General features: G+C 42.2%; 1 protein-coding gene across 2 annotated transcripts in view; it reads left to right on the top strand.

Moving 5' to 3' along the window:
- Positions 1-27,673, top strand: part of ADGRF3 (adhesion G protein-coupled receptor F3) — a 44,091-nt gene that overhangs the window by 3,899 nt on the left and 12,519 nt on the right. The window contains exon 1 of one of the 2 annotated variants that reach the window (XM_053588180.1): positions 26,396-26,501. The exons of the other annotated variant lie outside the window; for it this stretch is intronic. The gene's annotated coding sequence lies outside the window, so the exon portion shown is untranslated. Of the gene's footprint in view, positions 1-26,395; positions 26,502-27,673 lie in introns of those variants that run through there. 2 annotated transcript variants of the gene reach the window in all.

Here is a 27,673-nt window from a genome sequence, read left to right as displayed (position 1 = left end):
GCTATTTTTAGAGACAGGGTCTTGCTCTTGCTCAGGCTGGTCTGAAACCTGTTAGCTCAAGGCAATCCACCCACCTTGTCCTCCCAGAGTGCTAAGATTACAGGCATGAGCCACCTCATCTGGCCTGTATCATATTCTTTATCACAGAAAAAGTTCTGTGTGATATAATGAGATGTGGCATAAACTGATACCTCCTACTTCCCATATTAGTGAAGGAGTATCGTGGCTGGTATTCTGTGACTTGTCAGTCCTACCTGTTTCTCAGTATTTTATGGCCATTTTTTGTGGTCTTAACCTTTTTACCATCTAACTAAACCAACACTTGCAGTAGTCATTCAAAATCAAGAGAGAAATTTAGAGGTTCAAAGGCAGCCCGAGGCTCAGTGTGATAGGAGGGAAGAGTAAAATTACAGTCTAGTAATTTATTTAAACTGTCTACATACTTGCCATTCTTGTTTTGAAGATGAGTGATTATATTATAGCCATTACTCATCAGTGGTGTCTGTTATATAAAAGAAATGTTATTTTTAAAACTGATCTCATGATAAGTTTTACACTGGGCAGTCTTATTTTCAGCATCCTTGGAGTTCTGGTAGTGATCTGGCATCTATGTTCTATGAATGGAAAGATAATTAATACCTCTCCCTCACACATATCTTCCTCCCCCTTGTTACTGCACTAGAACAGAAGCAGAACTCTAGGTAAACCAAGTGCAAACCTTTCAAATGAGTAGCCATAGTGGCCTTGTCCCTGTAATGTTTTTTTCTTTAGTTCTATTTGGAAAGGTTAACCTCATCTGATGTCAGGTCTGCAGATATAACCGCTATTCTTTATTTCAATTTGAACATACAGCTATGCAAGGGGCCTTATTTTGAATGGGGATCATTTTTGTCGTGAAACTTTGGAATCATTGGATTGATGATTAGTTTTGGTGGAAGAGAATGGCATTAATAGGAAGAAACCTAAGTGGAGCAAGACAATCGGGAACATCTCTGATTCATTTCTCCTGTAGGAATCCTTCAAAACCTGGGGCAGCTGTGGAAGCAAAGGTTGCCAGCATAAATATCTACTGTGCAAGGCTTTGATGTCTTCTCTGATGTACTCAAGGCTGTATGGCCTGCAACACTCAAGCAGAAGCTGACTCTGCTTTTAGAAAACCAGACACAAATATGAAACAATGTATAAAAGTAACAACTTCATTTTATCTTTATGTATCCTTATAGAACATTATGTGCCAAGTACAAAGGCCACGTCAGACCTCAGAGATACAAAGTTAAATAAGACATGCTCCCCAAGCAAAGAGTAAGTTATTACTGCATCCAGGGAAAGATCAGTTCCTTCCAACCCCTGGCTCATCACGGGTTCTCCTCTTCTTCCAGCCTCCCGTCCAACCCTCCTCTCCTTTTTTTAAAAATTCACTCTGAAAGTGTGAGATCTTTTGTCTTGAACAGAGAATTGATTTAAAGTCAGGAAACAAAAGTTTGGAATCAAAAAATTCTAAATGAAGACTTTGAGGTCACTCAGGGATTGATTTAGTACGTGTATTTTGTTGAATAATCTAGAAGAGACGCCTCTAGAGGAGATAATCTAGAGCAGTGGTTCTCAACCTTCCTAATGCCTCCTGATGCTGCAACCCTTTAATACAGTTCCTCATGTTGTGGTGACCCCCAACCATAAAATTATTTTCGTTGCTACTTCATAACTGTAATTTTGCTACTGTTATGAATCATGATGTAAATATCTGATATACAGGATGTATTTTCTTTTTTTTTTTTTTGTAGAGACAGAGTCTCACCCTATGGCCCTCGGTAGAGTGCCGTGGCCTCACACAGCATATGGGGCCGGCGCCCTACCGACTGAGCCACAGGCGCCGCCCTAGGATATATTTTCATTGTTACAAGGAGGTCCCGACCCACAGGTTAAGAACTGCTGATCTAGAGAGACAAGTTTTCACATTTGTGATGGTACTTAGCCCTTCAAAATAAAATGCTAGATGAATAGCATAAACTGTAAGAAAAATATACTTTAAAAGGCAAATGACATAAAAATTATTTATTGCCACATAACAAATTACTCAAAACTTAATAGCCTAAAATAATAACCATTTTATTTGCTCCTAATTCTGTGTGGAAGCCATTTGGTTTGGGCTTAGCCGAGCAGTTCTGATTTTGCTGGGTATGTTAATTAGCTCAAGTGTGGTAGTCATTTCACAATGTTGAACATCACCCCTTAAATGCATAAAATTTTTATCTGCCAATCAGACCTCAATAAAGCTGGAATAAGAAAAAATAATCTACAAGCCCTTTAAGCATAGATTAGAAGGCACACAATGTTGCTTCTGTCTCATTCCACCAGGCAAAGCAAACCACAAGGCCAGCCCAGATTCACCAGGGGGAAATGGAGTCCACCTCTTAATGGATGGAATGGCAAAGTCACAGACAGTAAAAAGGCTTCATTAGGAAGGGATGTGTAAGCCACTGAATTACAGTTGAATTGTTTTAAAATATTTACAAAAATAACATCAAAAACAAACTAAAACAGTAAAAATTCTTGACACAGGCTTTGCTTGGTCAAAATAAGCTGTTTCTTACTGCCACGCCTCCCACTCACTCTTCAGCCCCTCCAGTCCTTGTCCAGCCCCACCAGCTCCACTTAGAGGCCTGCTGCCCAGCCCTTCCTCTGTGTTGCTGAATCAATGGACATTTCAGGCTTCTTATGTGACTTTTCTTCAGCTTATTCTGCTTACTGTTATTTCCCTGAAACTTCCTCTCTTCTCCTCCCTCGATCGCTTTGAATTACTCTTGTCCTCATTCTTCTCTCTGGCCCCTCCTCCCATCCACATCTTTCAGGAATACAGGATTTCATAAATTGCCAAATATCTCAGGCTGTATATCTAAGGCTCCTATTCCTTTATTCATATCTGGTTAACTCCCTCCCAGCCTTCAAGATGTATCTTGAGTTTCATCTCTTCCAAGATGCCCTTTTTCATCCTGGTTCTCGTACTGCTTCCACTTCCCTCCCCTGGAGTTGATTGCATTCATCTGTATTCCCACAGCATCATGTGCATCTCTTTCTTTGTGTGTTATGAGATTATCTATATTCTGATCTGTCTCGCTAGACTGCCAGGGCCTTGAGGGCAAGGACCACATCTGTATATGCTTGAACCCAGCATAATGCCTAGTAGTCAAAAAGCACTCAGTAAGCACTTGTTGAATTAAACTGAAATGTGAGGAAATATGGAAATACATTCTGCTGGCAGCAACAAGTGCTCCAAAACTATTCCTAGTCATTGACTTAGTAATCTCACTTCCAGGAAATAATCTGAAAGAAAAAACAAAATCTTTGCAGCAAAGATGTATAACAGTAGAGTGAAAATGAAGGCAATCATATGCCAAATTAAATAAGATCCCAAACTGTAAACTAGGGTAAGTTAATGTCATAAAATATACAATCTTTAAAAAGATAGTCTTGGCACCTATAGCACAGTGGTTACAGTGCCAGCCATATGCACCAAGGCTGGAAGGTTCAAACCTGGCCCAGGAAGAAGGGGAAAAGGAAGAGAGACGGGAGGGGAGGAGGGAAGATGGGTGGAAGGAGAGTAATTGGTGGGACCACACCTACGGTGCATCTTACAAGGGTACATGTGAAATTTACTAGGTGTAGAATATAAATGTCTTAACACAATAACTAAAAAAATATCGTGAAGGCTATGTTAACCAGTTTGATGAAAACATTTCAAATTGTATATAAAACTAGCACATTGTACCCCATGATTGCATTAATGTACACAGTCATGATTTAATAAAAAAAAGAAAAGGGCAGCACCTGTGGCTCAAAGGGGTAGGGCACTAGTCCCATATGCTGGAGGTGGAGGGTTCAAACCCAGCCCTAGCCAAAAATGGCAAAAAAAAAAAAAAAAAGAAGAAGAAGAAAAAGCAAATTACAGGGAGGCAGAATCGAATTCTAGAAAGTAGCTTGCTAAAAAAAAAAAAAATGAGTGGAAAGGTGTATAGCTGGGACAAGGTTCTGGGTTTGCAGAAAAATGAGAGCTTAAAGCAGCTTAAGCAGAAAGTACAAATTAGAGAGAGATGGGGATTGAGGGGGGAGGCTTAGGACAACTGTGAGGGTCTGTTAAAAAGCTTTCAAGGTTGGAATGAGTTCTGTAGCCAGCACACAGCATCAGAGACATGCAACTGAGTGACAATTTTCAGGAAGATACTTCCTCTTCAGCTTCCATTTTCAGGAAGATACTTCTGGCACCAGTCTGCAATGCTTGTTGGAAGGGAGAGATGGAAAACCTGGACAAAACTGGAGAAAGTCAATGTCCAAGAGCAAAAACATGATGAGAGCCATGAAGAAGATATTGTTTTTGTTGTTGTTGTTTTATTTTGTTTTTGAAACAGAGCCTCAAGATGTCACCCTGGGGAGAGTGCCATGGCATCCAGCTCACAGCAACCTCCAACTTCTGGGCTGATGCAATTCTCCTGCCTCCGCCTCCCAAGTAGCTGGGACTACAGGTGCCCGCCACAATGCCTGGCTATTTTTTGGTTGCAGTTATCATTGTTGTTTGGTGGGTCCGGGCTGGATTCGAACCCGCCAGCTCAGGTGTATGTAGCTGGCATCCTAGCCACTTGAGCCACAGGCGCTGAGCCTGAAGAAGATATTGTTAATGAAGATAAACCAAGAAGCTACATTTGTATTTCTCAGCAAAGATAATAAACTTTGAAATTTAAAAAAAAAAAGTTGCTTGTCTCTCTGATGCTGTGTGCTGGCTACAGAACTCATTCCAACATTGAAAGCTTTTTAACAGGCCAGCTAAACAACAATGACAACTGCAAAAAATAAAAATAGCCAGGTGTTGTGAAGGGCCCCTATTGTCCCAGCTACTTGGGAGGCTGAAGCCAGAGAATCGCTTAAGCCCAAGAGTTTGAGGTTGCTGTGAGCTATGGCACTACTGCACTCTACCAAGGGTGACATAGTGAGACTATGTCTCAACAACAACAACAAAAAAAGATAAACCAGTGGCTGGGTGTGGTGTCTTGCACCTGTAATCCTAGCACTTCGGGAGGTGAGACAGGGAGATTGCTAGAGCTTAGAAGTTCAAGAGCAGCTCCAAGCAAGAGCAAGACCTCATTTCTAAAAAAATAAAAATGGGCTCGGCACCTCTTGCTCAGTGGTTAGGGTGCTGGCTACATACACCGGGATGCTGGGTTCAAACCCAGCCCAGGCCTGCTAAACAACGACAACTACAACAACAACAACAACAAAATAGCCAGGCATTGTGGTGGGCACCCGTAGTCCCAGCTACTTGGGAGGCTGAGGCAAGAGAATCACTTAGGCCCAAAAGTTTGAGGCTGCTGTGAGCTGTGATTTCACAGCACTCTACTGAGGGTGACATAATGAGACTCTCAAATAAATAGAAATAAAATTATAAAAAAGATAAACCAGTGAGTGTAAAAAGTGGGAGGAGGGGTTGGAATCCTCAGACATTGTTGGTAAGAATGTAGAATGGTGCCACCTCTATGGAAAAACTCTGATAATTCCTCAAAAACTTAAACACTGGGCCAGGTGCAGTAGCTCACACCTGTAATCCTAGCACTCTGGGAGGCTTAGGTGGGTAGATTTCCCTGAGCTCACAAGTTCATGACCAGCCTGAGCAAGAATGAGACTCCATCTCTGAAAATAGGTGGGTGTTGCGGCAGGTGCCTATAGTTCCAGCTACTTGGGAGGCTGAAGCAAGAGAATCACTTGAGTCCAAGAGTTGGAGGTTGCTGTGAGCTATGACAGTACAGCACTCTACCAAGGATGATAAAATGAGACTCTGTCTCAAAAAAAAAAACTTAACCCTTGAGTTGCCATATGACCCAGCATTCCACTCCTAGGTTTATTGTCAAAAACTTGTACATACACTCCTGAACGTGGCTGTAAGTTAAAGAAAAAAAAAAAACTTGTTCATAATTGTTCATTGTAACATTATTCATAACAGAATAGAAAATACCAAAATGTCTGTCAACTGATGAATGGATAAATAAAATGTGTATATTGATGCAAATGTTCAGTCATTGTAAGGAATGAAGTCCTGATACATGCAACAACCTGGATGGACCTTGAAAATGTTACTGAAAGCTCAGTACCAGTTGCAGAAGCCAAATTAAAAAAAAAAAAGCGAGAACAACTAAGTAGAAGGGTAAAGGAAAGGAAGGTTCATTGATTTGCCAACAAATGAGTCAGACTCTCACCTTAAAGAACCATCATCCATGGGCGGCGCCTGTGGCCTAGTGAGTAGGGTGCCAGCCGCATATACCAAGGGTAGCGGGTTCAAACCCAGCCCCGGCCAAACTGCAACAAAAAAAATAGGCATTGTGGCAGGCGCCTGTAGTCCCAAATGCTCAGGAGCTGAGACAAGAGAATCACCTAAGCCCAGGAGAGGGAAGGGAAGGGAAAAGGGAAGGGAAGAAGGAACCACCATCCTACTGTTGTGGGAAGTCTATAAAATCTTTTAGTAACTCAGGGTTTTCATGACTTGTGCTGCACACTGTACCTGTGGGCTCTTGGTGCCTCAGTGTTTCCTCATCTGATCTTGTGGTTTCTTAATCATTTGTCTTGTGACAACTGAGCCATCCCTGCAGTGAGAAGAGAACAAGCAAACCAGCACAAACAGACCTACAAGTTAAGCTTCCTGGCATTGTGAGAGGCCTAGGACTAAAAATGAGAGGTTGCAGCTGGGCGCCTGTAGCTCAGCGGCTAAGGCACCAGCCACGTTCACCAGAGCTGGTGCGTTCGAATCCAGCCCGGGCCTGCCAAAAAATAATGGCAGCTACAACCACAAAATATCTGGGCGTTGTGGCGGGCGCTTGTAATCCTAGCTACTTGGGAGGCAGAGGCAAGAGATTAGCTTAAGCCCAAGAGTTTGAGGTTGCTGTGAGCTGTGACACCACAGCACTCTACCCAGGGTGACAGCTTGAGACTCTGTCTCATTAAAAAGAAAATGAGAGATTATTCAGCTACGTGAATGAAAGGAAGCGGAGTCCAGGTTCTATGTGGGCAATGTGGCCTTTATTCACTCAGGTGCCAGCAAGCTGAGTTCAAAAAGGAAGTCAGCACGTGGATTTAGGCAGGGGTGGGGGGTAGGAACTGGGGGTAGGGAGGTGATAAGTGCACTCATTTCTTCCTGGGCAGGACGGTTCTATGAGGGTGGGTCCCTACATTTGACCCTACTATCCCAGTCTTTTTAGTCTATTATAAGGAGGCAGAGTGATGGGGGTGGTGTCCTGCTTCCTGCGGGTTGAGGGTCTGTGTGGGCTGCCTATAAGGAAAAAAAGGGAGGAGGAAGGGAGTGGTGGTTACAGGAACCCTCTTGGGTCTTCAGTCTGAACTGGTTGATATCCATTTAGGGTGAGGATATGAGCGGTTGTTTTTCACGTGACTGCCTGGTCAATAAATGTGGAGATGAGGCAGAGGACTACTGGTCCGAAACAGAGAATGAGAAGGTTCATAATTAGCGGCCCTAAAATAGGAAGTAACGAAGGAGGGCACGAATTGAATAAGGACCAAGGATCAGATGATTCAAGATTTGTTTGTCTCTGATTCGTTCTGGAGTTCTTTTACTTTGCCTGTGAGTATTCCTGACTGGTTGACAAAGAAAACATTCTCCCCCCATAATGCATATGCGTCCTTTTTCTGCTGTAAGTAAATCTAAGGCTCAGAGATTTGGGAGGACTACTACAGCTAAAGAATTAATTTGGGATTTTAGGGTGACTAAAGAGTCAGCTACCCTTCCCATATTGTCATTAAGTTCCAGGGAGAGTTAGTGGCAAAAGTGGTTTGATGTACTAATGCCTGTAATGCCCATGCCAAATCCAGCCACTATGCCTGTCCCCAGTAGTACAGGGAAGAAGACCCCTCTTTTTTGTCTGGAAGTAGGGGGCTGTGGCAGGGCCTGAGTTAGGGAGAAGTCATTCATAAGAGAGACTTGGGAGATCAGGCAAACTCATGTGCAAAGACCCGAGTGGTTAGCGTGCAGGTATCAATAGATGGAGCAGCTGCAGAGGAAAAATATTCCCGGAGGGGCACAGGAGTCAGGTTAGGGAAATGCTGAGTTGAGGGAACAGAGATCAGGTTTTATAGAGCCTGCAGAGTTTCCTGTACCAGTGAGATTGAAACAGGTTAAATTGGCAGAAGCTAGGGGTGGAAAGTCCGTAATTATGAGACCGAACAGAGCTGTGTTATTTTCTGCTGGAATGGAAGAGTTATATGTGTCGGGTACAGGAATGAGATTGAAAAGTATAGAGAAAGGCACATCCAGCATCCTGAGGGAGAGAGGAGAGAGGAGGAGCTCAGGGCAGCTGAGAAGGAGGTGTTTAAAAGCCGGGGAATAAAGTGCTATTGTAGGTCTTGCAGGACAGCGAGGTCTAATCCTTTATAGGATGAAGGGATTATGCTGGAAGAAAGGAGTTTTTAAATGATTTCTTTTGTTTCTTGCTGATGTGCTATGTCCTGAACTCCTCCTCCATCTGATAATCCTACATGCATGAAGTAGGTCCAGCAGACAGTAGTCCCGACTGCACCTCCAGGGCATCCAGCGTCTTGTTATTCTGCCAGTCCATTTCCTCCGTCCTCCATAAGAACATTCAGAGGCTTTGGTAACATCATGCAGTGTGCTGGCATGTAAGTGTAGCTAGTGAAAAGGGGGGTCCGAGGTAAGAATTGGGCATAGTTGACGTGGGAATGGGGGTTGGTAAGGTATCCACCGATATAGGAGGTTTGCATAGCATCACCACCTGTGCATTCAGTCAGGGTTGATGGGGAGGGGAGAAGGGCCAGGATTGACAGGAGGGGTGGCCAGAAGGAAAAGGAGTAGGAAGAGGAAAAACTGGGTTTCCTCAGGAGGAAAGTCTTGGAAGGGGCCTTGTAGCCATAATCTTTAAAGGCTTCGAAGAGTTCATCCCAGCTTTGAACGTGTGAAAGTAGCCAAGCATCTCGAGAAAAGTTATGGAGAAAAGGGAAGAATCTGGGAGGAAAGTTATACAATTATGGGGAAGTGGATACTTTGGGGATCCTCGTGAGTTTTAAGGTGGTGGGAGATAGTACTTGCGATTTCCAGTGGGGGTTTCCAGTGTTAGAAGTTTTTCTGTAGGACACAGCTATATTCAGGAATGGTGGATCCAGACTGGGGGAATCCAAGAGGTGAACAACCGTGGGGGTGCTGTAGAGAATGGTGTGAGGGCCTGTCCAGGGAGGGGATAGAATCCTGCAGGGCAGGGGAGATTTGAGGAAAACTTGTCCTGCCAATTGGTCTCTGACTTTCTCTGCTGAGGGTTGGAGTAGGAGCTGGTTTATTGTTTTCTAAGTTAGTCCCTGGTTTCCCGAGGGATAGGAAAATGGTTTCCTATGATAGAGTCTGGAGAGGGTCCAAAGCCCAGAATAATAGTTCTGCTGTACATTATTTCAGAAAGGCTATAAAAGAGGGGTTTGTGGCTCGGAGCCTGTAGCTCAAGTGGCTACAGTGCCAGCCACATACACCAGAGCTGGTGGGTTCGAATTCAGCCCAGGCCTGTCAAACAACAAGGACAGCTACTTGGGAGGCTGAGGGAAGAGAATCACTTAAGCCCAAGAGTTGGAGGTTGCTGTGAGCTGTGACGCCACAGCACTCCACCCAGGGCAACAGCTTGTGACTCTGTCTCAAAAAAAAAGAGGGGTTTGCGAGGGTTAGAGTGAATGCAGAGTTAAGTGATGGGGAGAAGCTTAATCCAGTCTTGCGTTGGAATATTAATTTGGTGAGATGTTGTTCATTTGCTCTGCTTTCCCTGATGATTGGGGCCTGTAGGCTCATGTAAGAGCCACTGAACTCCTAGGGCTTGTGAGGTTTGGGAGGTGATCTGGCTAATAAAAGCTGGGCCATTGTCGCTCTGAATGGAGCTGGGGAGGCTGACTCTAGGAATAATGTGGTGGAGGAGAGTGAAGACAACTTTATGGGTTTTCTCACCTGTTGTGGGGAAGGCTTCCACCCACCCTGAGAAGGTATGGATCCAAACTAGAAGAAGTTTATATTTTTGTACAGGAAGCATGTGGGTGGAGTCAATCTGCCAGTCTTGTCTGGGGGTTTGGCCCCTGGGCCTGATGTGTGGGAAACGGGGGTGTTTTTATGGCCCCCTGGTGTGAGACTTGAGTGCAGATTGTGCAAGACTGGGTTATCTGTTTTAATTATTTATTTATTTATTATTTTATTTTATTTTTATTATTATTTTTCTTGAGACAGAGTCTCACTTTGTCACCCTCCGTGGTGTCATAGCTTTCAGCAACCTCAAACTCTTGGGCTTAAGAGATGCTCTTGCCTCAGCCTCCTGAGGAGCTGGGACTACAGGCACCCACCACAACGCCCAGCTAGTTTTTGTGTTTTTAATAGATAGAGACGGGTTCTCGCTCTTGCTCAGGCTTGTCTTGAACTCCTGAGCTCAAGAAATCCACCTGCCTTCGCTTCCCAGAATGCTAAGATTACAGGCATTGTTGCAGGAAGCCAGGGCCTCAAGGGAGAGAAAGAGTACCCAAACACCATGTTTATAAGAGGAGGGCTTTGTTCACTGAATTCCCAATGGGCGTGCTCCCTGATTGGCTTGGCCTTTCCCTTTTTATCTTCAGTCCAAAAGTTCTAACCCATAGGTACCTTTTTCACAGGCCGGAGATGCTGTTCCAGCTCCCACAGAATTACAGAATTTCACAGAAGTGGAAATTTCCAAGTTCCAGGAGGTTAAGTCTACAAATTCCCAAGAATTGAGTCACCATGGAGAGGACCCTGCAGGTGTATCCTTGTGGTCTCCTTGAGAAGACCTGTTCTTCTAAACCTCACCCTTCTCAGGTATCCTCTCTCAGCATGAGCCACTGCACCCAGCCAATCCGGGCTTTTTATCATTTCAGATAAGCTTGTTTAAAATTTAGTACTTTTGCAGGCATATCCTCCAGAACATTATTGCAAATTATACCAAGCTAAGGTTAGAGACCTACAAGCTTCTACATGTTCTTCAATTTTATAAAGTAGTATAAAGGAGAAGCAGACAAGTCATAATAAGATTAACAGCACTTATTAGGATAAACCTGTTTCATTGGTGGGGAGATGATTAAAGGAATTCAATACGAGTATCAGTAAATGACCCATATTGGATTTCTCTTTCAGGTTTGACCTAAGGATAGGAATACAAGAGGCTAAAGGGATATTTTGAGAAGCAACCCCTGAGGCAAACACCAGCTAGTTTCTTCTTGAAAGCAGTAGGTAGGTAATCGTAAGAAAGTGAATTAACAGGGTGTGGTAGCTCACACCTGGAATCCCAGCAACTCAACTTGAGAGGTGGGAGGATCACTGGAGCACAGGAGTTCAAGACTACAGTGAGTTATGACCGTGCAGTAGCACAATCAAATAGCCTGAATAACAAAGCAAAACCCTATATCTTTTTTTTTTTTTGTAAGTGAATTCACTGCATCTCTAGAAAAATTTGAACTAAAGAATGAAGAGTCAGAATTGCTACATAGGAGTAAGACTTACAAATAAGAAAATAGCTTTAGAAAAAAACTACAGGGGACTTGGAACCTGTAGCACAGTGATTACAGTACCGGCCACCTATACCCATGCTGGCAGGTTTGAACCCAGCCCAGGCCAGCTACAACGATAACTACAACAAAAACAGTAGCTGGGTATCGTGGTGGGCGCCTGTAGTCCCAGCTGCTTAGGAGACTGAGGCAAGAGAGTCGCTTAAACCCAAGACTTTGAGGTTACTGTGAGCTGTGACACCATAGCACTCTACTGAGGGCAACAGAATGAGACTCTATCTCAAAAAAAAAAAAAAAAAAAAGTTGTCCAGGCTAGCCTTTGTCGTTTTTTTGAGACAGTCTTACTATGTCGCCCTCAGTGGCATCACAGCTCACAGCAAACTCAGACTCTAGGGCTTAAGCCATTCTCCTGCCTCAGCCTCCCAAGTAGATGGGACTACAGGCGCCCGCCACAACACCTGGCTATTTTTTTGTTGTAGTTCTTGTTGTTGTTCGGCAGGCCCCAGCCGGGTTCCAACCCACCACCCCCGGTGTATGTGGCCGGCGCCCTAACCACTGAGCTACAGGCACCAAGCCATAGTTTCAGACTTCTGAGCTCAAGGGATCCTCCTGCCTCCCAAGTTGCTGAGACTAGAGGCATGTATGCCACTGAGCCTAGCTAGCTACTACAAGTGATTTTTTAAATTCTGTCTTTATACAGGTACAGCCTTTTCCATTTTATAAAGGGCTAGAAGTAAAGACTTTTCTTTTAGAAATGAAAGACTAGGTGTGTACTAGAAGAAACAATTCTCTAGTAAGAGAAGGCATCTGTGCCTGGGATCCCCTATAGCTATTGCTGCCAACACTGCTGCCTTGGTACAGGAGTGCCCTTGCTCCAGGAGGAATTTCTCTCAGTGACATAATAAATACATATGGGTAGATGATGAGAAATTACTTAATGGTACAACGTCCATTACTCCAGTGAGTAATGACACTAAAAGCCTTGACATCACCACTATGTAATATCCATGTAACAAAATTACACTATTTTGCACACATTTATGCAAATATATGCTAGGGGTGCCAAAATACGTATACACATTCAGAGATGTTATCTATGTATTATGTATCACGTACATACTTTCAGCACCTCTTATAATTGCAAAAGTCAAACATGACTTGTTTTCATCTTTTGTTATTGGGTATATATTGAGTATTATAATTTTAATACAGGGTGCCGTGGCATCTCACAGCTCTCAGCAACCTCCAGTTCCTGGGCTTCAGCCTCCCAAGTAGCTGGGACTACAGGCGCCCGCCACAATGCCCAGCTATTTTTGTTGCAGTTTGAACCCGCCACCCTAGGTGTATGGGGCCGGTGCCCTACTCACTGAGCCATAGGCACCACCCAGTTTTTCTTTTCTTAAAATGTGTATGTATAGGTGGCACCCATAGCTCAGTGGGTAAGGTGCCAGTCACATACACCCAGGCTGGCGACTCGGGCCCAGCCCAGGCCTGCTAAAACAACAATGACAACTGCAACCACAAAAATAGCCAGGCATTGTGGTGGGCACCTGTAGTCCCAGCTACTTGGGAGGCTGAGGCAAGAGAATCGCTTAAGCCCAAGAGTTGGAGGTTGCTGTGAGCTGTGACACCATGGCATTCTACTGAGGGCGACATAGTGAGACTCTGTCTCAAAAAATAATAATAAAATAAAATAAATAAAATGTGTATGTATATTTTTGGCATCCTGTGTGTGTGTGTGTGTGTGCGTGTTTTTGTTCTCTGCCCCCTTTTCATAGTCTCTAAAGTGTAAGGGTCTTTGTGTATGCTAATAAGATTGACTAGTGTCTGGGGATCCTGGATAACCTTAGGATGCTTGCCAGGGGAACCAACCAAGCGATAAGAGGCTTTGAACTTTCAGCCCTACTTCCCGCCCTCCTGGGAGAGAGAAGAACTGGAGATTGACATGGTGATCAACATGCCTGTGTGACAAAACTGCTATACAAATCCTGAAGGTACAGTGGTCCAGAGAGCTGCCAGGTCTGGAAGCACATGAAGGTGCCAGGAGGGTGGTGCCCTGGAGTGGGCAAGGAAGCTCTGCACCCACATGTTTTGCTCTTCCCATCCCTTCCATATTAATGTTCCTGAGTTGTACCCTTTATTAGCAACCAGTAATCTAGTAAGTAAACAGTGAGCAGTTCTAGCAAATTATTGAACCTGAGAAGGAGGTCACAGAATTTATGGACAGTCAGAAGCACAAGTGGGACATTCTGGACTTACAACTGGTGTCTGAAGTAAGGGGGACAGTCTTGTAAGTCTGAGCCCTTGACCTATGGATCTGGCACTATTTCTACCTAGACAACATCAGAATTGAATTAAATTGTAAAACACACAGTGGTGTCTGCCAAGGAGTGGAGAATTGCCTAGTGTCAGAAAAACCCACATATTTGGTGACTAGAAGTTCTGTGTGTGGGTAGAGAGGAAACTGGTGTTTTCCCCTATTCACTCCTGATAGGTGACTTGAGCAGACTGATAGGTGACTTGAGAAGACTGAGGGGCAGCTGGAAGAGGATGACAACAGAAGCTAGATGAGACCCTGTCAAGAAGTCTGTGGGATCTGACAGAGACTGTTCTATTTTTCTTTTTTTTTTTTGAGACAGAGTCTCACTATGTTGCCCTTGGTAGAGTGCTTTAGCATCATAGCTCACCTCAACCTCCGACTCCTGGGCTTAAGCAATTCTCTTGCCTCAGCCTCCCGAGCAGCTGGAACTAAAGGCGCCCACCACGCCTGGCTATTTTTTGGTGCAGTTGTCATTGTTATTTAGCTGGCCTGGGCTGGGTTCGAACCTGCCAGTCTTGGTATACATGGCTGGCGCCGTAACCACTCTGCTACAAGCGCCAAGTCTACAGAGACATTTCCAGAGAGGGCTTGGTCCCTGGCAAAACCACTGTTGATCTTTCCTTCTTTGTGGCTCAAAAAGTGTACATGTTCCTCAGAGCAGCCTTGCAGATTGAGCCTAGTTCCTTTTATGACCTTGGTTCTTGCTGTTGTCTTTGAGACTGAAAGGTTGCAAATGGAGCCCAGGCTGCAACTTCAGCAGCAGCAGCATGGACTTCTAGGGCCTTCCACAGGGCTGTCAGGGAGATCTAGATTGTTGCTGTTTTATCTGAACTGTCTTAGTGGAAGAAATTTGAAACTCAGTAGTTTGACCTGCTGATTATGTGGATTCTTTTATTTTTGTTTTAAACTTTGACACATTAATCTATCTAAACTTGGGAGGGAGGAGAATCCTCCCTCCTTTATCTCACAGAGACTCCCAACTTCAGCAGTGCCCTACACGCTGTTCTGACTTATTTCTTCTGCCATCACTCTGATGCCAGAGTGAGCAATGCACCCTGCCCCTTTGGATGAATTGCTCCTAACCAGAAGATTCCCTTCACTAGCCCATGGAAGGGTAGCAATTGAAGTCAGTGGATGGATACACTCCTGACCATCAACAACCGCTTTGCTTTTGTGTTTAAGAATCAGGTGTTGGGGAAGAACATGCACACATTATGGAACAGACAGAATGCATTGTGGCTGAGGTATAAAGCAGGCCCTGTCAGTTCAATGTATATTGGTGAGGAGCGGGGAGGGCCTGCAGCAGTGTCAACTACAGGATGGGAACTGTGGAGGGCAGATCAGAAGCTTGTTTCCTCTGTGAATTTCAGATGTTAGACCTGTGTGTGTTTATAAAGCAAAAAGCAAGGGGTGGCGCCCATAGCTCAGTGGGTAGAGCGCTGGCCATATACACCGAGGCTGATGGGTTCAAACCCAGCCCAAGCCAGCTAAAACAACAATGGCAAAAAAAAAAAAATATATATATATATATATATATATATATATACATAGATAGATAGATAGATAGATAGATACATACATACATACATACATACATACATACATAGCTGGGCATGTGGTGGGTGCCTATAGTCCCAGCAACTCTGGAGGCTGAGGCAAGAGAATCACTTAAGCCCAGGAGTTTGAAGTTGCTGTGAGCTGTAACGCCATGGCATTCTACCCAGGGCAATAGCTTGAGACTCTGTCTCAAAAAAAAAAAAGGGGGTGGGGGGAGCTGGCGCCTGTGGGTCAGTGGGTAGGACGCTGACCCCATATGCTGAGGGGGCAGGATCAACCCTGGCTCCACCCAAACTGCAACAACAACAAAAAAATAGCCAGGCATTGTGGCAGGCGCCTGTAGTCCCAGCACTACTCAGGAGGCTGAGGTTGCTGTGAGCTATGATGCTACAGCACTCTATCGAGGGCAGTAAAGTAAGACGCTGTCTCTAAAAATAAAAATAAAAAAAGCCAGTGCTCATTTTTTGTCTTTAAATATTAAAATATTTTCATCTAGAAAGGAAAAAGACATTATGCATCTGTCTTTAAAGACATATTATACATTGCATCCATAAATTTATCTTTTAGTGGGAAAGCATAAGGATGCATCAAACATTCTCATAAGTTCACACTGGGCACAGCCCATGAATAAATGGTTTCTCAGGCCAGGTGTAGTGGTTCACACCTGTAATCCAAGCATTTTGGGAGGCCAAGATGGGAGGATTGCTTGAGACCAAGAGCTCAAGACCAGCCTGGGCAACATAGTAAGATCTTGTCTCCATATAAAATTTTTAAAAATAAATAAATAAATAACATTTTTTTCATCCTTCTTTGTCATCTTCTTCATCATTATCCATTTTAACTGTAACACATAGAAAGCGATATATGTGATATTCATTTACCTACCACCGGGAGGTAATAGACATTAACCTTTTATCATGTGCTCCAGAGTTTTTTATATTTTATTTATTTATTTATTTATTTATTCATTTATTTTGAGACAGAGTCTCAGTTTGTCACCCTTGGTAGAATGCCGTGGCATCACAGCTCACAGCAACCTCAAACTCTTGAGCTTAAGCGATTCTCTTATCTCAGCCTCCCAAGTATCTGGTACTATAGACATCTGCCACAAATCCTGAAGTTGCAGGGGTCCAGAGAGCTTCCATGTCTGGAAGCACAACTCTTTTTTAGAGATGGGGTCTCGCTCTGGCTCAGGCTGCTCTCAAACCTGTGAGATGGGGCAATACACCCATCTTGGCCTTCCAGAGTGCTGGGATTATAGGCAAGAGCCATTGAGCCTGGCCTATCTTATTTTATTTTATTTTATAGAAAGTCATGCTGTTGTCCTGGCTAAAGTGCAGGGGCATCATCTTAGCTCACTACAACCTCAAACTCCTGGGCCCAAGCCATCCTCCTGTCTCAGACTCATCCAGCTACAGCTCTTCATGATTTTGTTCCCTTTTATTCCTATAGTGAATGACTTTCTTGACATTGTTCTCATTTACATTTATATTTTTTATACTGTTACAATGTGTTGGCATCCAGATTCAGGATAGTATTATTTTCATGGTTGGGAGTGTGTATAATTTAAGAAATAGCATCCCCCTCTTCCTAACCTCTTATGATATTTTTCACATTTAACATTCTTTTGAGGTTGATACATATTGATACATATAGGTCCAGTTCATCTGTTTAAATTACTCTATGGTAGTATATTGTAAAACTATGGACAATTTGTTTATTCCTTCTACTACTGATGAACATTAGGTCATTTCCACTTCTTGGGCCATTCTTTAATAAATTTCTTTAAAAATTTTTTTAATCCATAGATTCTCAAGAAAAAACAAATCAGAGAACAACATTGAGGTAAAAAACAACATCTTTGTACATTTCTTTTGTATGTGTGAGAGCAATATGAATAGCTCTCATTTGATTTCTTTTTTACATATACATGTGTTTATTAGGTTTCCACTTTTTGCCTTCACAAAATTAAAAAGGCTTAAAATTTAATAACAATAACAATGTTTAAGATAAGGACTAGAAACAAAAGCCTTGTAAAGAACGAACAAAGATAAATACATTCAGAAAAGAAATCAGACAATTGCTGCATCAAAATATTAAGCAATAATAATAACAATAATGCAAAGAAAGTAACATTCACATTGTCAAATAAGAGTATGTCTATTACAGAATGCTTTGACTCTGAGGTTCAGTATGGAGTCATCAGCTTCATATTTTTTTTTCCGAAGTCTCAAAAAATAGACAACTAATATTTATAAATAAAAGTAAAAGATAATTTCAAGAAATAGATCATGCCAAACCTTATAGACAATAGAAAAAGAATAAATACTTCAGAATCATTCTACTTAATCTGGATACACCTGATACTAAAATTGGAGAAACTATATTATTATAAATGTGAAATTACAAACATATTTCACTTATAAATAAGGATGTAATATCTTAAACAACATAGTAACAAGTTGAATTAAAAATTGTTTAAGTAATGTACTTTGGTCAAAATTAAATCCAATTTATGTGAGAATTAGTCACTATTTTCTTTTCTTTTCTTTTCTTTTTTTCTTCTTTTCCTTTCCCTCACCCCATCCCTCCTTCTCAGCCTGGTCTCCCTTTTCCCCATGCCCCACTGTGTCATTAATTGTCATTAATTGTCCTCATATCAAAGTTGAATACATAGGATTCATACTTCTCCATTCCTGTGATGCTTCACTCAGAATAATGTGTTCCACCTCCATCCAGGTTAGTACAAATGCTGCAAAATCTCCATATTTAATGGCTGAATAATATTCCATAGTATACATATACCACAGCTTGCCAATCCATTCCTGGGTTGAAGGACATGTAGGCTGTTTCCACATTTTGTTGACTGTAAGTTGGGCTGTGATAAACAGTCTAGTACAAGTGTCTTTATAATAAAAGGGTTTTTTTCCTTCTGGATAGATGGCCAGTAATGGGATTACAGGATCAAACGGGAGATCTAGCTTGAGTGCTTTGAGGTTTCTCCATACTTCCTTCCAGAAAGGTTGTACTAGTTTGCAGTCCCACTAGCAGTGTAAAAGTGTTACTTTCTCTCCACATCCATGCCAGCATCTGCAGTTTTGAGATTTTGTGATGTGGGCCATTCTTGATGAGGTTAGGTGTTATCTCAGGGTGGTTTTAATTTGCATTTCTCTAATAATTAGGGATGATGAGCATTTTTTCATATGTTTGCTAGCCATTCATCTGTCGCGTTTAGAGAAGATTCTATTCATCTCTCTTCCCCATTAATGTATGGGATTGTTGGTTTTCTCCTGTGGATTAATTGAAGTTCTGTATAGATCCTGGTTATTAAGCTTTTGTCTTATTCAAAATATGCAAATATTCTTTCCCATTGTATAGGTTGTCTCTTTGCTTTGGTTGTTGTCTCCTTAGCTGTACAGAAGCTTTTCAGTTTAATGAAGTCCCATTTGTTTATTTTTGCTGTTGTTGCTATTGCCACAGCAGTCTTCCTCATAAAGTCTTTCCCCAGGCTGATATCTTCCAGTGTTATTACTATTCTTTCTTTGAGGATTTTTATCATTTCATGCCTTAAATTTAAGTCCTTTATCCATCTTGAATTAATTTTTGTGAGTGGAGAAAGGTGCAGGTCTAGTTTCAGTCTTTTACATGTGGATATCCAGTTCTCCCAACACCATTTATTGAATAGGGAGTCTCTCCTACAGTGGATGCTCTTGTTTGGTTTATCAAAGATTAGGTAGTTGTAAGTTGTTGGTTTCATTTCCTGGTTTTCTATTCGATTCCAAATGTCTATGTCTCTATTTTTGTGCCAGCACCATGCTGTCTTGATCACTATGGCCTTGTAATACAACCTAAAAGTCTGGTGATACCCCCAGCTTTGTTTTTATTACTAAGAACTGCCTTATCTATATGGGTTTTTTTCTGGTTCCATACAAAACACAGAATCATTTTTTCCAAGTCTTGAAAGTAGGATGTTGGTATTTTAATAGGGATGGCGTTGAATTGGTAAATTGCTCTAGGAAGTATAGACATTTTAACAATGTTGATTCTTCCCAGCCATGAGCATGGTAAATTCTTCAACCATCATTTGATTTTTAAAAATAGTTCTCATCATTTTATTTTTAAAGGAAATAGCACTTGAAGTAAACAACTCACAGAAAAGTACTTACTTTGGTAAATCTCATGACTAGAAAGGAAGCCATAGGTACTTTCAGTCTCTAAATGACCCATTTCTCAATGATTTTAACTTTTTATAACCAAGTTACTTTTATTTTTGTTGTTTATTTGCTGGCCTTTTTTTTTTTTTTTTTTTGAGACTGAGTCTCACTTGGTCACCCTTGGTAGAATGCCGTGGAATCTTAGCTCACAGTAACCTCAAACTCTTGGGTTCAAGTGATCCTCTTGCCTCAGCCTCCCACGTAGCTGGGACTACAGGCACCCAACACAACATCCGGCTGTTTTGTTTTTTTTTTTTAAGAGACGGGGTCTCACTCTGGCTTAGGCAGTCCACCTGCCTCAGACTCCCAAGTGCTGGGATTATAGGCATGAGCCACTGCACCTGGCCTATTTGCTTGCTTTTATGTTTTTAACCTAGGTATTCTGTTGTTGCCCACAGTGAAGTCTTAAGTCACTAGAATGCCAATTCCTACTTGGTAGGATTTAGTTCTGAGATAAAAGTCCAAACTAATTCTACTTCAGATCGAAGGAGAAAGATTGGTACCCAATCTCATTTTTATTTGACCTAGGCATTGTGTAATCAATTTTCTTTACCTTTGGCAATCATGACCCATCAAATAACCTTTACCCACCTCATTATACCCACTGGACTTGAAGAGGCTGGATTTTATTCTATAATAGGATATTTTACAAAAGAGTAACTTGTGTGTTATAAGAAAAAATTGGTATCAGAAAGAACCTTACTCACAATAAACTGTGGTTTCTGAATGGCACTATAAGTGGTTCTGGAGCAGAGCCAGTAAGCCTGGGAAGAGTTTCACTGGTCACAGGTATTCAGGAGGTGGAAGATTTAGGAAACGCCTAGAAGAAAATATTTTCCTAGGAGAGAAGGGAATGTTGATAAATACCTGTGTTTCCTTAGGCACTTAGTTTTAGGATTTTTTTTTTTCTTGTCATTGTTGTTTAGCTGGCCCAGGCCAGGTTCGAACCCACCAGCCTCGGTGCATGTGACTGGCATTGTAACCACTGTGCTATGGGTGCCGAGCCTTGTCTCCATTTCTGTCTACACATTATCTATACTTTTCTCTTGAGCTCAGAACATTTTCCTCATACACATGACAGAAAACCAAAAGCTGCTGAATTTTATATGTTATAGGTCTGACCTCAAACTCTCACTAAGTCCCAGTTCCAAAATTACCCCAGAAGACTAACCATTGTATATGCCAGTAACAGCCAAGTCGAAAAGTAAATCAAGGACACAATTCCCTTCACAGAGCTTCAAAGAAAATGAAATACTTAGGAATATACCTAACAAAAGAGGTGAAGGATCTCAAAGAGATTATGAAACCCTAAGAAAAGAAATAGCATAAGACATTAACAAATGGAGGAACATACCGTGCTCTTGGCTGGGAAGAATCAACACTGTTAAAATGTCTATTCTACCCAATCTACAGATTCAATGCAATTGAATGCAATCTACAGATTCAATGCAATCCCCATTAAAATATCAACATCATACTTTTTTTGTTTGTTTGTTTGTTTTTTGAGACAGACTCTCAAGCTGTTGCCCTGGGTAGTCACAGCTCATAGCAACCTCAAACTCTTGGGCTTAAGCGATTCTCTTGCCTTAGCCTCCCAAGTAGCTGGGACTACAGGCACCTGCCACAATACCTGGCTATTTTTGTTGCAGTTTTCATTGTTGTTTTAGCCTAGCCTGGGCCAGGTTTGAACTCGCCAGCCTCGGTGTATATGGCCAGCACCCTACTCACTGAGCTACAGGCACCACCATCATACTTTGAAGAAGTGGAAAAAATAGTACTCCATTTTGTATGGAACCAGAAAAAAATCCCATATAGCTAATGCTATTTTTAGTAATAAAAACAAAGCCATAGTCATCACTCTACCAGATTTCAGGTTATATTACAAGTCCACAGTGATCAAAACAGTCTGGTATTGGCACAAAAATAGAGATACAGACATATGGAACAGAATAGAAAACTAAAAGATGAACCCAATCTCTAGTTGCCATCTTATCTTTGATAAACCAAACAGAAGCCTCCAGTAGGGAAAAGAACCCCTATTCAACAAATGGTGCTGGGAGGACTAGATAACCACATGTAGAAAACTGAAACTGGACCCACATCTTTCACCACGTACAAAAATTGATTCAAGAGGGATAAAAGATTTAAATCTAAGTCATGAAATGATAAAATCTTGGAAGAAAGTGTGAAAAAAGAACTCTTGATGTTGGACTGGGGAACAATTTTATGTCGACTGCAGCAGCAATCACAACAACAAAATAAACAAATGGGACTTAATTAAGCTGAAAAGCTTCTGGACAGCTTAAGACACAACAATTAAAGCAAAAAAGACAAACTTCAGAATGGGAAAAAGTATTTTCATGGTATGAATCTAACAAAGAATTGATAACTAGAATCTACAGAGAACTGAAATCAATCAACAAAAAGAAGAATAAACAGGCTGGGTGCCTGTAGCACAGTGGTTACAGTGCCAGCCACATGCACTGAAACTGGCGGGTTTGAGCCCTGCCCGGGCCAGCTAAACAACAATGACAACTGCAACAACAACAACAACAAATAGCCGGGCATTGGGGCGGGCAACTGTAGTCCCAGCTACTTGGGAGGCTGAGGCAAGAGAATTGCTTAAGCCTAAGAGTTGGAGGTTGCTGTGAGCTGTGACGCCATAGCACTCTACGGAGGGTGACATAATAAGGCTCTTTCTCAAAAAAAAAAAAAAAAACCATCTATCACTGGGCAAGAGAAATGAACAGAACCTTCTCTGAGGAAAACAGATGAATGGCTAACAAACATGAAAAAATGCTCATTCTCCCTGATCATCAGAGAAATGCAAATCAGAACAACATTGAGATATCACCTGACCCTAGTGAGAATAGCCCACATCACAAAGTCTCAAAGCTGCAGATGCTGGCATGGATGTGGAGAGAAGAGAACAATTTTCCACAATTGGTAGGACTGAAACTAATACAATTGCTTTGGAAGGAAGTATGGAGAATCCTCAAAGAACTCAAAATTTCATCCTGCAATCCCATCACTATGCATCTATCCAGAAGAAAAAAAATAATAATTTTATCAGGCGGCGCCTGTGGCTCAGTGAGAGGGGTGCCGGCCCCATATACTGAGGGTGGCGGGTTCAAACCCAGCCCCGGCCAAACTGCAACCAAAAAATAGCCGGGCACTGTGGTGGGCGCCTGTAGTCCCAGCTGCTCAGGAGGCTGAGGCAAGAAAATCGCCTAGGCCCAAGAGCTAGAGGTTGCTGTGAGTCCTGTGACATCATGGCACTTTACCGAGGGAGGTAAAGTGAGACTCTGTCTCTACAAAAAAATAAAAAATAAAATAATTTTATCATGGCTTGGCACCCACAGCTCAGTGAGTAGGATGCCAGCCACATACACCAAAGCTGGCAGGTTCAAGCCTGACCAGGACCTGCTAAAACAACAATGACAACTGCCACCAAAAAATAGCCAGGTATTGTGGCAGGTGCCTATAGTCCCAGCTACTCAAGAGGCTAAGGCAAGAGAATCGCTTAAGCCCAAGAGTTGGAGGTTGCTGTCAGCTGTGACACCACAGCACTCTACCAAAGGTGACATAGTGAGACTCTGTCTCAAAAAACAATAATAATAATAATAATTTTATTATAAGGACATTTGCACTGGATTGTTTATTGCAGCTCAATTTACAATCCCCCAAATGTGGAAACAGTTTAAATGCCCATCAAACTAGGAATGGATTAAAAAGGTATAGTAGGGGATGGCGCCTGTGGCTCAACGGAATAGGTGCCGGCCCCATACACCAAGGGTGGCGGGTTTGAACCCAGTCTCGGCCAAACTGGAACAAAAAAGTAGCCAGTGTTGTGGCAGGTGCCTGTAGTCCCAGCTACTTGGGAGGCTGAGTGAAGAGAATCACCTAAGCCCAAGAGCTGAAGGTTGCTATGAGCTATGTCACCAAGTGTGCTCCCTCTTTTCAGTGGCCACTCCTCCACACCAATCTCAGCTCCCCCTTCTCCATGAGGTAGACCCAGAGATGCCTCACTGTGTCAGTAACTAGGTCAGTAAATTCAGTTCACAGAGACATACTGGAAATATGCCTGGCTCAGATCCAAACCATCATCTCCTTCTCAGCTTTTCCATTCATGAAGTTGATCGTGATCTCTAGCTCCCTGACTCATGGCTACTTTTCCATTAGTGACCCCTTCCTAAGCCTTGACACATAGTTGTTCACTCATACAGAAAATTATCTTCTTTTATGGAATAATATTACCCTCTTGCAGTCATCCATGATTTGTAAAATACATGTCATATTTTTTCATACTCACATCAATCATCTTTTCCTATATGACTTCAAGATTTCATTTCATACTTAGGAAGGTCATCTACACCTCCAGAATTATATAGATAGGTTTAATGATATAGATGAGGACTAGGACCTAGCAGATACTTGCATTTAAATGGTTATAAACCTGAATTATACGGAGCAATAGTATTAGGTGAGCCCCTGGCTTAAAGAATTAGAGATTATTTTATCTTTAGCAGGAACCAAAGATATTTTCTCCTTCATTCTAGTGTCTTGGTCTTCTCCATAGGTTTATTCATATAAAAGGTCAAAACTTTTGAGAAGTATCCACATCTTGTAGGAATCAAAAAAGAAAGAAATTCCATGAGTTTGCTCAACTTCTCTACATTGCGCCTTTGAGACATGTAACTTTAGCATAAACGCTGAAGCAGGATTTTCTGTACTAACCCACACAGGAAATATGGGATCTCATTTTAGGATCCAGTTAGATGCTTCAATTATAGGAGATCTGAAAGCTCTCACTAATCTTTCAGAATCACTTTACAGCAGTTCTTATAAAATTCTGTCAGAAATATTCTTCTTTTCTATGTAGACATATATAATGCACCCAGCTTTTGCTAAAATACCTCTTATTGTCAACTCTTTCACAGGTCCTCCATGGCATGTCATCAAGGCTTCCAAGAGGGTGAAAAGCTGCATGTCTCCCCCTCCACACACTCCTCATGGCGTGTTTACCACTGCTGGCCAAGGCTTGGTGGCGATCAGCAGAAAGCCTTTATTCCATAATAGTTATCGTAATCTCTGGACCCAAAACTTATTTGAGCAAATACACCAAGATCCAACATCTGGTTCATAGAGGTAACTAATGCATAGTGACCCCACAAGTTACTTTCTATAAGAAGCACTGCAGGTAGGGCACCGGCCCTATATGCTGGAGGTGGTGAGTTCAAACCCAGCCCCGGCCAAAAACTGCAAAAAAAAAAATCGAGTTGGGAATCAATTAGGGAAAATCATGTTTTTGGTGTGGAATCTGTAGGGGTTTCTCCAGCTCTAGTGACATCAACTTTCTAACATGATACTTGTTTCTTCAGTGTTACCTCTTCTAGATGAACAGTGTTCCCTTCCCGGGAATCTTTCCTTGCTTCTCCTAACTGGGGGCTGTAATGGCTCAGTCTCCACACAGCACTGAAGCAGCCACTTGGGTCTCAATTCCACCTCTCGTCTGTAACTCCTAGTCCTCAAGAGACCCTGCTGAGCATCGTCCAGGAACACCTTGTGACTCAACAACCTCCGTTTGGTAACTGTAGCAGGTGCTGTTGATGTCCTGTGGCCCCTCGGCCCCCCTGTGGATCCAGTACCCACCATGCCAACAGCATCCCACCTTCGGCACCTGCGTCTTCTCTCTCACTTCTCTCTCTAGTTCTTCAACCTGAATGATTCTTCAATATTGTCATGCTTTCTGGATTGTTTTGTTTTGTTTTGTTTTTGTTTGAGATAGAGTCTCACTTAGTCACTCTTGCTAGAATACATGGCATCACAGCTCACAGCAACCTCTAATTTTGGGGCTCAAGTGATTCTCTTGCCTCAGTCTCCCAAGTAGCTGGGACTACAGGCACCCACCACAACGCCTGGCTATTTTTAGAGATGGGGTCTCACTCTTGCTCAGGCTGGTCTCCGATGAGCTCAGGCAATTCACCTCAGCTCCCAGAGTGCTGGGATTACAGGCATGAGCCACTGTGCCTGGCTTTTCATGCTTTCTGAAATCAACTGTTTATAAGCTGAATCTTCGCTCTCTTGCATGTATTTGCTCTCTGTATCTGCTCTTCCTTTAGCAGCAATCCTAGCAAGGGGGGATTGAAGGTGGCAGTGGAGATGGAAATCCACTGGGGCTAGATTTCTATCCTAGATACTTTGTGCAACAGGGTGTCCCAAAAGTTGCATATACAGGAAAACAGATATCTTGGAACATGTTCACCAGGAGTGGGAAACACGAGTTCATGTGTGTGTAGAAAGAAGTGGTCAACATGTAGAGAATATTTTGTAATGAATATTTTGTAAATAAAAGCACATTTAGTTACAATTTCCCATTTTCCCCATGTATGATGACTTTTGGGACATCCTGTTGTGTATGTGTATTTAAATATACTGGGTCTAGATTTCTACCCTAGGTATTTGTGTGTGTGTGTTGTGTGTGTGTTTTTAAACAAACTCTTTTTTTTTTTTAATTAATAAAAACCCATAGGCGGGTTCGAATCCGGCCCAGGCCCGCCAAAAAACAATGATGTCTGCAACCAATAGCCAGGCATGAAGCAGGCGCCTATAGTCCCAGCTACTTGGGAGGTGGAGGTAAGAGAGAATTGCTTGAGCCCAGCAGTTGAAGGTTGCTGTGAGCTGTGATGCCACAGCACTCTACCCAGAGCGACAGCTTGAGGCTCTGTGTCAAAAAAAAAAAAAAAGCCTATAATTAGAAAAAATACATCTATACCAAACAGCATGCAAATCCATCGTACCCATAATCATCTTTCACAGAAGCAAGAATACTTCCAAGTTTCTGATGAATTCTTCCAGAAGTATTCTAGGTATGTATAGCTAGTTCAAGTGTCTAACATAGATTCCTGTTTTTACATAAATAGGAGCATAGATACATAGTATACATTTTAAACTTCATTACTTAAATTGGTAATCACTCCAAAATAGAGCTACTTCACTTTTTCCCCACAACTTTAATAATGTTATATTGTTTGGAAATCCCAAGATTTCCATAAGTGCTCTCTTTCAACAGACATTTTGGTTATTTGACTCTTTTGCTATACATATCTTTATATACATACTTTTACACATATGCACAGCTATACTTTTCATACAAAATATAATTAGTATTTTGTCTTTTGACAATCAGTAGATGAGAAATGGTATCTTGTTGTTTTGAGTAGCATTTCCTTTATTATTATTATTTTTTTTTTTGTAGATACAGTCTCACTTTATCACCCTCAGTAGAATGCTATGGCGTCACAGCTCACAGCAACCTGTAGCTCCTGGGCTTAGGCGATTCTCTTGCCTCAGCCTCCCGAGTAGCTGGGACTACTGGTGCCCGCCACAACATCTGGCTATTTTTTTGTTGCAGTTTGGCCAGGGCTGGGTTTGAACTCACCATCCTCAGTATATGGGGCTGGCGCCCTACCCACTGAGCCACAGGTGCTGCCCTCAAGTAGCATTTCTTACATGTGAAGCTGGAGAGGTTTTATATGTTTGTCATATTATTTATATCTTTTTCAGTGAACTTTCTGTTCCCTTCTTTTGCCTATTTTCTATGTTACTGATAAGTAAGGTAGAGGAAAATTCTTATGTTCCGAAAAGTATTCTTGGCTTGGCGCCCATAGCACAGTGGTCACAGCGCCCGCCACATAAACTGAGGCTGGTGGGTTCGAACCTGGCTCAGGTTAGCAGAACAACAATAACAACTACAAGAAAAAATAGCTGGGCGCTGTGGCAGGTGCCTGTAGTCCCAGCTACTTGGGAGGCTGAGGCAAGAGAATTGCTTAAGCCCAACAATTTGAGGTTGCTGTGAGCTATGATGCCACAACATTCTACCAAGGGCGACAAAGTACAACTCTGTCTCAAAAAAAAAAAAAAAGAAAAGGAAAGGAAAGGAAAAGTATTCTTTCCATGCCAAACTTAGAACTTTTTAAACTGTCAAAATTCTACCTTTTGTCTTTTCAGTTTTGTGTCTTGTTTTAAAAACCTTCCTTGC

The sequence above is a fragment of the Nycticebus coucang genome, chromosome 4 (genome assembly GCF_027406575.1).
Source record: "Nycticebus coucang isolate mNycCou1 chromosome 4, mNycCou1.pri, whole genome shotgun sequence".
NCBI classification, from domain to species: domain Eukaryota; kingdom Metazoa; phylum Chordata; class Mammalia; order Primates; family Lorisidae; genus Nycticebus; species Nycticebus coucang.
The sequence above is the reverse complement of the archived record's forward strand: the minus strand, read 5'-3'. Positions and strand labels throughout refer to the sequence as shown.